Raw genomic sequence first — 11,739 nt, forward strand, 5'->3', positions numbered from 1 at the left:
TGAGAGAAGTTTTCCAAATCAAGGACATGAGCCAAGTCCAGTCAGGAGGTGAGAAGGACTGGGGGAGACAACGCTATCATCTCTTCTTGCTCAAAACCCAAACGCTGACATGCCTCATCAAGCAGCTCTCCCACTGACAGGCACCAGGTCATCAACGCGGGCTTGTTCCCACCCCACCCGGCTCGCCCCCTCAGGCACCTAAGATACCATCTCAGCCTCCCTGACGAGGGCCGAGGGCCGGACGCCGCCCGCCTTTCAGACACCTCCATCAGCGCCAGGGATCACAGCCCACACGGGCCTCCTGCACCAGGCAACACCCTGATTTCTCAACTTGCGCCATCCCAGCTGAACTGCCAGAGACATGACTGACAGAAGAAATTCAAGTCTGGAAGAATCCTCTCGTCATAGAACATCATTTGATATTCTGAGATAGGTCATTGCTCTGGGTTAATAAAATGCCTTTGAAATGTGTCCATTATTGCTTTCTCATGGTTTATGATAGGGACTAAACTGTGACCAGGGGCCAAGCTGGTAGTAAAAATGGATGCTGTGAGCTGGTGTTATACAGTAAGGAGTGGTGGTAATCGCGGAGTACTGGGGAGCACGTGACATATCTGAAGGGCACTGCGGCCCAGCCGGTGTGGCTCAGTGGTTGAGCATCAACTCATGAACCAGGAGGTCACAGTTCAATTCCCAGCCAGGGCACATGCCAGGTTTCGGACTCAATCCCTATCAGGGGGCTTGCAGGAGGCAGCCAATCAATGATTCTCTGTTATCATTGATGTTTCTCTCTCTCCTTCTCCCTTCCTCTCTTTGAAATAAATAAAAACATTTTAAAAAACACACAAATCAATAAAGGGCACCGTAGCTGTTCACTTGGCCACTCCTGGTTCAGAGTTGTAGCATTTCAGATTTCTCGAGACACAGAAGAAACCTAGATTTGAGGGTAAAATCTCATGATTTTTAGATGTTGGCAATTAATTCAAATTAAAAAAAGAAACAACACTAGGTAAGCCACACAAAACATTTATTTTCTTTTCTTTTGACACAATCTCAAATTTACAGAGAAATTATGAGGACAAAGAACTTTTTATTCCTGAACCATTTGGACATAAGTTGCTGACACAATGCCCCGGTATCTTATGTGCTTCTTGCTATTGGGTGTCACTGCCCAGATCCTCTCCGTGGGCAGAATTACACTCGAGTGTGCACACACGATGCACACTTACATCTACGTGTGGAATCTGTATCTACAGTCATCTGCCTATATTGGAAACCAAGTTCACCCCAATAGATCCAACTTCAATCCAAGCCGCAGCGTTAGCCTTTCTCCCTTTCCATATTAACAACGCCCTCCGCTGACATGGGGAGCCTGGTACTCTCACGGATTTTAATCTGTTCGTTTACTCGGCCAATCCCCAGTGTAACGATTGTATCGACGCTGCCCTCTCGACAAGAGGCCCCTTACACCCCACTCAGGCTCTGACCCCATCCCAGGCTGCCTGTCCATGAGGATGCCTTCCTCACTCACATGAGTGCTGGCCACTCAGCCTAGGTCACCTTCACCACACTCCTCATCCCATTTGGGCTATGACCCCCCTCTGGACCAGCATGTATCTCCCCCCGACCCCGCACCCTGCATTGCTGGTGCTTACCTTGCTGGGACCCATTTAGTGGGTTTGGGGTTGAAACTTTTTTGTTTTGTTTTTTGTTTGTTTGCTTTTTTTTGTTAATCCTCACCCAGGATATTTTTTGCATTATTTTTAGAGAGAGTGGAAGGGAGGGAGGGAAAGAGAGGGGGGAACATCAATGTGAGAGAGAAACGTCGATGTGAGAGAGACACATTGATTGGTTGCTTGCTGAACGTGCTCCACCTGGGGCCAGGGTGGAACCTGCAACCCAAGCATGTGCCCTTGACCAGGAAGCCAACCTGACCCTTCGATGTGTAGGCCGATGCTCTAACCACTAGACACATGGGCCAGGGCTGAATTTTTCAGTTGTTCAAGGGTAGAAAGGAAGGCAAGGGAAGGGAAGGGAAAGAAGGGAAGGGAAGGGAAGGGAAGGGAAGGGAAGGGAAGGGAAGGGAAGGGAAGGGAAGGGAAGAGAAGGGAAGAGAAGGGAAGAGAAGGGAAGAGGAGGGAAAGAAGGGAAGGGAAGGGAAGGGAAGGGAAGGGAAGGGAAGGGAAGGGAAGGGAAGAGGAGGGAAAGAAGGGAAGGGAAGGGAAGGGAAGGGAAGGGAAGGGAAGGGAAGGGAAGGGAAGGGAAGAGGAGGGAAAGAAGGGAAGGGAAAGGAAGGGAAGGGAAGGGAAGGGAAGGGAAGGGAAGAGGAGGGAAAGAAGGGAAGGGAAGGGAAGGGAAGGGAAGGGAAGGGAAGGGAAGGGAAGGGAAGGGAAGGGAAGGGAAGAGGAGGGAAAGAAAGGAAGGGAAGAGGAGGGAAAGAAGGGAAGGGAAGGGAAGGGAAGGGAAGGGAAGAGGAGGGAAAGAAGGGAAGGGAAGGGAAGGGAAGGGAAGGGAAGGGAAGGGAAGGGAAGGGAAGGGGAGGGAAAGAAGGGAAGGGAAGGGAAGGGAAGGGAGAGGTGAGAAGGGAAGGGAAGGGAAGGGAGAGGTGAGAAGGGAAGGGAAGGGAAGGGAAGGGAAGGGAGAGGTGGGAAGGGAAGGGAAGGGAAGGGAAGGGAGGGGAGGGGAGGGGAAGGGAAGGGAAGGGAGGGAGGGGAAGGGAAGGGAAGGGAAGGGAAGGGAAGGGAAGGGAAGGGAAGGGAAGGGAAGGGAGGGGAGGGGCAGGGAAGGGAAGGGAAGGGAAGGGAAGGAAGGGAAGAGGAGGGAAAGGAGAGAAGGGAGTTAAGGGAAGAGGAGGGAAAGGAGAGAAGGGAGGGAAGGGAAGAGGAGGGAAAGGGAGGAGAAACACAACCCTTTAGCTAGGGGCCATCAGGCCCTACCTTAATTTACTGTAGTGAGGCAGACATTCACACATTCAACTAATATTTTTTTAATATTTTTATTGATATCAGAGAGGAAGGGAGAGGGAGAGAGAGATAGAAACGTCAATGATGAGAGAGAATCATCAATCGGCTGCCTCCTGCACGCCCCACCCTGGGGATTGAGCCCACAACCCAGGCATGTGCCCTTGACTGGAATCAAACCTGGGATCCTTCAGTCCGCAGGCTGACACTATTCACTGAGCCAAACCGGCTAGGGCTCAACTAATGTTTACTGAGTGTTTACTCTGGACCAAAGAGGACAAGGATTAGACAAGAAAGAAAATGTTTGGGGGACCCTGCCCGGCACCGAGCCACCGCCTCCCCTGTTGGGTTGCTGGGCCGTCAGCCTGTTCCACCAGTTACCGCCCCCGAAGCTGTGCAGGACCAGCCTGGCCAGTCGGGTGAATTCTCCTGGTTGGAACTGACTCACGGGGGTGAGGCGTTGACCCACCAAGTTGCGTCGTTTTCCTGACCCACCTCCACCCACTTAATAGCTTCTTCCCAAACTGAATCATCAGATCCTGGTACGCAGACAGCCTCTCCCCCAGCCGTGTCTGCGAAACCACAAAGAAGGCCAGGCCGTGATCCGTGACACGGATCCTCTCCATGAGCCCCATCCTAGGCACAGATAATAATGTCCCAGCAGGTGGCATTCCTGAGCACCGGCTGTGTGAAGCCGCCGCCTCCACTCCCTGGCTTCCTGCGGGAGCTTCCCGTGGCCGTGGCCGCAGTAACGAGGGCTACCGGCGCGATGGTGGGAACAGCTGAGCCGTGTTCTCTGGCAGCTCGGGGGCCGCCGTCCACGCCGGCTTCACTGAGCACAACCCAGGTCCGCAGAGCCGCTGGCGCCCGGGAAGCTCTGGCGGAAAGCCCGTTGCTCCTCTGGCCCCTGCCCCGCTCGGGGCCCATCACTCCAGGGTCTGGCCTCTGCACGCGGCCTCCCCGTGTGTGGGTCTCCCACGGCGGCTCCTCTGACAGGACAATCTCTCATCTCAGGATCCTTGCTCCACCACACCTGCAAAGACCCCTTTTCCAAGTAAGGTCACCTTGAGAGGTTCCAGGAAGGAGGACCCGCTCTCAGGGGCCATTACTCGGCCCCACGCTGGCCCTCTCCGGGCCTCCATTGTCTCATCGGAGAAGAGGATGGTGGTGATGTCGCTGCGCCCGGCTGCTGTGGGTCTCAGTGGGTTGTGTCAGCCAGGCAGTTGGCGCCCGGGCAGGCAGGCCGCCCTCCATGAATGGTGCGGTTATTATGAATCGATTTCCTGAGTTATTTCTACCCAGTACTGGCAACGGTGGGGGTGATGGATTCCAGTGATGTCACCTCTCCAAGGCCAGGTTTTCGGCAGGATCGCCGGCGCCAAGCGGGCTCTGTTGAGCCAGCTCCTCCGGGTGTGAGGCGCCGTGCCAGCCGCCTGGCTGGTTCCCCCCCCCCCAGTTAACCGCAAGGCGACTCCCCAGCAGGCCGTCCGGGAGCCAGAGCAGCCTGCTGCCGCTAGACACGGGAACTCTGTGTCAGTTACTGGATGGACCGGTGTTTGGGCACGGAAGCGACACAGAGTGGAGACGAGGGAGAAACACCCCTCCACCCGTGTACCCCATGGGCAGCCAGGGGACGCTCGGAGAGACCCAGCCGCCACCGACAGTGCCACAGCCAACTCCCCTTCTTATTACATCGGGGGACATAAGTGTCCAGAGGGGCCCGGCTGCGGTGGCTCAGGGGTTGAGCGTCAGCCTAGGAACCAGGAGGTCATGGCTCGATTCCCGGTCAGGGCACAGGCCCGGTTGTGGGCTCAGTCCCCAGCGTGGGGCGTGCAGGAGGCAGCCGATCCATGATTCCCTCTCATCACTGATGCTTCTATCCCTCTCTCCCTCTCCCTTCTCTCTAAAATCAATAAAAATGTTTTTAAAAATATTAAAAGTCGAAAAATGGCTTTCTTTATTCCATTCGGTTCCACAGTCACTTCCCAAGACTTCGCGAGGCCGTGGGGCTCAAAGATGGCGCTCCGTCAAGGAGCTCACAGACTCCACATCATTTCTTTACTTTTACTTTCACTTGCTAAGAGAGAGAGATGTTGTTCCAATATTGATGCACTCATTCGTTGATTCCTGACTGGAGACGGAACCTGCAACCTTGGCGTATGGGGACGACGCTCTAGCCACCTGAGCCACCGGCCAGGCAGGCCCGGTATTGGTAACAGGGATGAATCGTGTACAGAATCGGAGCACCCAAACCCAGGTACGGGCCGAGGCTTTACCACTGAGCCACACTGGCCTCGCAAAGTCTGGTATGGATGCTCATTTTTAAAAGCCATTGCTTTAGGGCGGATGGGGGCAATGGGGGATAAGGACATATATGTAATACCTTAATCAATAAAGGGGGAAAAAAGCCATTGCTTTAACTTGGCAATGAATACTATGGAGGAAAAACAGTGTGTCCTGAGGTCAGGCGACCCAACCTACCCAGAGGAGATCATGGAGGGCTTCTCATAGGAAGGGGCATTTACACCAAGACCTGAAGGATGAGGAGGTAGCAGGGGGAAAGAGCCTTTCAGGCAGAGGGAACAGTGTGGTGGAAACACTGGCCATGAGAGTTAAAGAAAAGGCCGGTGTGGTAGGCGAGGTCGACCAGGCGTCCAGTGGCTTGTTCACCCAGTGGGCTTTGTGCGGAGGGAAATGGGAAGCTGAGGAGGGCTCAGGGTTAAGCAGAGAAGGGAGATGCTTTGACACCATCTCCCAGTCACCTTGAACTTGGGAGCTTAGGAAGTGGAGGTGCTCTGCCATCCAGGGACGGCCAGGGGTGTTCGTGTCCAGGAAAGTCATGGGAAATGCAGAGAGAGAGAGAGAGAGAGAGAGAGAGAGAGAGAGAGAGAGAGAGAGAGAGAAACATCGATTTGAGCGGCTCCATGCCTTATCTGTGGACCGTACCTGTATAGGCACCTTCCTTCTGTAAGGTTCAAGGCGCAGGAAATGGGAGTCGGAGACCAAGGCATGTTAAAGAGCAAGTTTATTCCACACTAACAAGAGAGATTCATTAGGAGGAGGGTAGAAAGACCAGGATTAGAGGAGGGGGAGGAGGAGAAGAAGGACCCAGCCGGACTGCCTCGCAGACTGGGAGAGCAGCAACATGTGCAGCAGTGAACATGCCTTTTGAGGGGAGGAACAGGAAGGGGTTGGGCCCAGGGAGGAACGGGAAGGGGTGGGGCCCAGGGCACTGGGCACATGCTGATTGGTGGTTGAATGTCTCGGGGATGTCCCAGTGCAGATGCAGGTTATGTCATACTCTGCCCACCAGTTGGGGGAGGGAGGATCTATCAGTCCAGGCTTTTGGTGATATTAAAAAAATTGAGAGTCCGGGCAAGGTCAGGGGGTGAAGGTCCATTTTCCGTAGCTAGTTCCTGCTGAGAGGGGGCATCGTTAGGGGCGTCTACCTGGGGTCTCAAGGATTCTGGTGACATAGGTGTCTCTAGGTTCTGAATTCAAGGTCAGATAGATCTCTCCCACCTTCTGGTTGGTGAATGCCTGCATTCTGTTCTGCAAAAAAAACTAGTGAAATAGCGCATGAGACAGGGGCCAAAGAGCAAAATTAAAGGAATAGCCTAATGATGCTTGGGAGTCTTGGTCGGCTGGTCCTGGCCTGGGCAGAAACCTGTCACTGTGTTCCCGGAGCTTAAGAAGGTGGGGCTCGTTGGTGTAGCCCAGATTCCGGTCAGGGCCATGGGCAGGAGGTCCGGCCAGGAGCTGCGAATTTCTAGAAAGAGTTTAGTTAGATGGTCTTTAAGGAGGCTGTTGATCCTCTCGATCTTACCTGATGATTGTGGGTGGTAGGGTATGTGCAGTTTAGTTAAGTCAGGATTAGAGAGAGGAAAATCTGAGAGTCCCGCCAAGGTTGAGTGAGCCCTCTGACGACCTCGGGGCAGGAGTGCGTTGCCGCAGGTTGGGTGGAGGCAGTGGGAAGGAGAGTGGCCGGGTTCAGGGCTAGGGACTGAAGGGTATCCCGGAGTTAGAAAAAGCCTGGCGAACGAGGGAGGATGAGGAGAGGGGCCTACTGGTGTTTCTTTAGCGGCCTGGTATCGGGGCTTCGCTAGGAGAGCAAAGTTTGGGACCCCATGGCGGAAGAATCCTCCCAGCCCTAGAAAGGACAAGATCTGTTCCGCAGAAGTGGGAGGCTATAGGTCTCCTATTGCTTGAGTTTTTAAAACTGCCACTTTTTCCTAGAGATAAAAATCTACATTTCTGATAAGCCTGTGCCGGCAAGAAAGTTGTTCTCTAGGGAGGGTGGAGTGGGGGAGAGGGCAGGGTGAGAAGGCGCTGAGGCCAGAGCAGTTTTTAGAGCACTAAAGGGTGATTTGCCGTCAATACCCATGACCGAGATCGTGGAAGGGAAGAGTGGCCCGGAAAAGGAGGGCACTACAGAGAAGGTAGCCCCCGTATCGATCAGGAAGGAGACCTGCTTACCCGCCACCTTGAGCATTACCCTGGGCTCGGCGAGGGTGATGGGGGTCATCTAGTCTGGGCATCTTCAGTCTTCGGCCAGTCCCAGCATGGTCAGCGGTGGGTCATGACCCAGAAGGGTGGCCCCTCTACACTGAGACTCAGAGGGCCCGTCACTTTTCCAGGGGCAGTCACTTTTACTGCACGCCGGGCAGGGCTTGGTTGGAGCCAGGGGCTGGGGCACTGCTTTGCCCAGTGGCCTTCATTTCCGCACTTGAAGCATCTTCCAGGTGGCATTTGTCCTCTCGTTGCACCCCCACCACGCACGGTCCCCTTTGGATCATACATGGCTGCTGTCGGCCTCAGAGCTGCTACCAAGGCTTGGGTTTGCAGATTCACCTTTTGCTGAAGGCGGGCTTACTCTGCCTGCTCCTCACGGGCATTAAAACCTTAAATGCTGTATTCACTGGATCTCGGACCGGGGTGTGAGAAGGCGTTAGGGGAGGGGGTGGCGGAGCAGGCGGTGGGCCGTAGGCCGGAGGAGGAGGAGGAGCATGGCAGCAGGTGGCCACACCAGGCCTGGCCTGCAGGGGCGGGCTGTGGGAGGTCTCAGTAACTATTTAAAGGGAGGGGTTGGACTTGCTATTTCAAGATGGCGGCCCCCATGGGAATGGCAGGCCATGTGGCCAGAGAGGGGCGGGACTTGCCATTTCAAGATGGCGGCCCCCATGGGAACGGCAAGCCATGCAGCCAACATGGCGGCTGCTCACAATACACAAGGAAAGAGCAAACCAAAACAGAAATCTCACTTAGCTGTTTGGAGCAGCTGGCGGGTGGCTCTCGTGCTGCGTGGCGGCCTCTGGTCGGCTTGCAGCCCGAGGTGGCGACGGTGGCTCCCCGCAGCAGCGGCTGCGGCGAAGAAGGAAGAGGAGGAAGAGAGAAAGCAGAAGGCAGGATGGCGGGAGCGGGAGGGGTGGAAATGAAAGATCGGCTGGGTCGAAAGAGTCAGAAGACAGAGAGGGGGCTGAGGACCGGTTTGAGGGGGTTTCTCGCAAGCTAGGAGAACCTGGGCTGTGGATCAGAAGGAGCAGAGGGAGGGACGGGAGCACAGATAAAAAAAAAAAAACCTGGCTGAAACCGGTTTGGCTCAGTGGATAGAGCGTCGGCCTGCGGACTGAGGGGTCCCGGGTTCGATTCCGGTCAAGGGCATGTGCCTTGGTTGCAGGTACATCCCCAGTGGGGGGTGTGCAGGAGACGGCTGATTGATGTTTCTCTCTCATCGATGTTTCTAGCTCTCTATCCCTCTCCCTTCCTCTCTGTAAAAAATCAATAAAAATATATTTTAAAAAAACAAAACCTGGACATATGGGACCTCGGGCCACTTCCCAGCTCATCAGCAGAAATTACTGAGGTCAGTGAGGATGTTAAGTCCCACTTTTGGGTCATCTGGACCCACTCCAATTCATATCCAGATTGGTGAGGAGACACCCTAGAGGTGTCTTAGGATCCGGTTTAGATTTTTGATTGCCCATACCAAAACCTGGGGTCAGGACGGGGAACCCGAGGGACAGTAAGGGACGTCTCCCCTACCTCCTGGGATCCGGAAGGAGGCCAAAAGGCCAGAGAACCGAGGGGGCAGGAACGTCTTCGCTGTCTCCCCAGGTTCGGAACCCCTCCTGGAGGGGCCCAGAGGGCTATGCCCGGAAGGCAATCTCTGACGCAGGCCGCGGTTTACAGACAGAGACACCAGAGAAACAACTGCCAGGAATTAACACAGGCTGCGACGTACCGCTGACGCTGCCGAGCCGGGGGGAGGAGACTGAGGGTCCCGAGCCACGAGGAGAGAAGAGGGGGGCACTCCGGACTGTGAACTGTCAAATGGGATGCTCGCACCCTCCCGGGTTTCGGCACCAGATGTAAGGTTCGAGGCACAGGAAATGGGAGTCGGAGACCAAGGCATGTTAAAGAGCAAGTTTATTCCACACTAACGAGCGAGATTCATTAGGAGGAGGGTAGAAAGACCAGGATTAGAGGAGGGGGGGGGGGAGGAGAAGGAGGACCAGCCGGACTGCCTCGCAGACTGGGAGAGCAGCAACACGTGCAGCGATGAACATGCCTTTTGAGGGGAGGAACAGGAAGGGGTTGGGCCCAGGGCGGAACAGGAAGGGGTGGGACCCAGGGTACTCGGCACATGCTGATTGGTGGTTGAATGTCTCGGGGATGTCCCAGCGCAGACGCAGGTTACGTCATACTCTGCCCACCAGTTGGGGGAGGGAGGATCTATCACCTTCTTATCAGGCTGCCTTAAAAATAATTTGAATCCCCTAAAGAGTTAGTGCCATTCTCTCAGGTAAATGTATTCCAGCCGGTGGAAGTAGGTTGAGCTACCTGAGGGCTCTGAACCGAAGGTTCTAGAACAGAATTCCATTTTCCAGCTTCCTCTGCAGAGAGGAGCTGGCCCGGTAGGACGAGGTCTGATGAGCCACGTTTACAGAAGAGGCGCCAATGGAGGCGCAGCAGGGGGCCCGCCACAGCCGAGGGGGCAGGCTCACTGTGCAGTTTCTCTCCGTCAGTGACCTTCGAGTTGGGAGCGAGGAGGTGAGTGCCATCGGCCAGGAGTGCTTGGAGGGATGCCATGGCCTCCAGGCGGAAAAAAAGCTAAACTAAACGACAATAGCGAGCCTCCATTCGTAAGTGACCAACCCCTTCCAGCCGTCCTGGGGGTGGGGTCCCTGCCTGCTGCCACCCTCCCCTCACAGCTGGTCCTCTGTCTACAGGTATGAGAAGCGGCTTTTCTGAAAAGGGATCCCAGCACAGTTCCTTGGTTTTTCAATAAAAAATTGAAAAAAGAAAAATAAATAAATGACAATAATGAAAAGTTAATGGTGACGCAGGGCGCGTCCCCTCCCTCCTGTGGTAGGTGAATAATGACGTCCGAAGATGCCCATGTCCCAATCCCGAACCCGTGAATACGATGCCTCACATGGCAAACGGGATTTGGCAGATGTGGTTAAGGTCCAAAACCTGGAGATGGGGAGGTTACCCCGAACTCCCCAGGAGGGACTGAACCTTAATGTGGAGAAGCCGTCCAGCTGTGGCCCGAAGCGAGGGCAGAGGAGGGAGCCAGGCAGACTCTAGAAGCCCCAAAGGCAGAGAACCTCTTCTCCCCAGCCCCCCCGCAAAGGAGCACAGCCCTGCTGACACCTCGACCTTCACCCTGTGAGACCCGAGGGAGCAGGATGCCAATCACAGCGGAAACCGGGTGCGAAGCGTGAGGGAAGGCTCTGTGCTACCTTTGCAATTTTTTCTGTAAATCGAAACGCTATTCTGAAATTAAACGCTTCTTTAAAACCACAGAAGCCCAGGCCCCATCCCTGACCATTTAAATCAGAACTTCTGTCTCAGGGATCAAGCGTGGGGATTTCAATTCTCTCCAGATGACTCAGCCCTGCCACAGGGACAGCACCCCGCACTGGAAACACTCGGAAAGCATAGAGCATGATGGGAAGGCAGGCTGTGATGATGAACCAACCAAGGCAGTGCTTCTAATGACACAAGTGACAGTGACCTTCGTACAATTAAACATCCAGAGAAAAATAAAAATGAAAATCACCCCTCCTCCGTCCTCTAGTGAAAACGGCTGTGTTTTGGTGAATGGCCTTTCACATTTTTCCCCCACGAGATACCTAAATCTATTATCATCCCTGTTGTTATTGCTATTAAAACACAAAACTGGGGCTCTGAGAGGCAGCCCTATAGCCCCAGGGTCTTTGAGCTCACCCCTCTCCTGCACCCTTTGTCTTCAGGGAGGATGCGAGCCCCACCCAGGCGAGCAGCCGGAGTGGCTGATGTTGAAATGCTTGAACCGGCATAGACAGGTGTGCCTTGGCAATGCCACCTGCTGATTAGTGGGCCCGGCAGGCCTCCAGCTGTCACAGGTCAGCTAAAGAGGAGCCACTTGTGTCATCCCCACCCGTTTCCCCTCCCATGCCAGGACACCAGACCCCAGACCAAGCCCCGCACAGCTGGCCCGGGGCGGTGTGTGCAGCGTCCACCTGGGTGGTTCCCGCCAGGGCTTCCCTCTCAGCCCCTGGGCCCCGGTCATCACCTGTCACTGAACATTTCCTATTGCTGAACTCTCTGTGACCCCGCTGGTCCGCATCTAGTGGCCTCTTTTAAGAGCTGCACCTGCAAGCCGTGCCCCTGGAGAAGCAGGAGGAGGAGATTCGCAAGTTCTGCAGTTGGGGGTAAACCCTGGCTCTCCTCGTCCTTGCAGTGTGACCTCAAGGGCGCTGCCTGACCTCTCAGAATCTCATTTGCAAAACGA

This window comes from Plecotus auritus (genome assembly GCF_963455305.1).
Source record: "Plecotus auritus genome assembly, chromosome: 13".
In the NCBI taxonomy this organism is placed as follows: Eukaryota; Metazoa; Chordata; class Mammalia; order Chiroptera; family Vespertilionidae; genus Plecotus; species Plecotus auritus.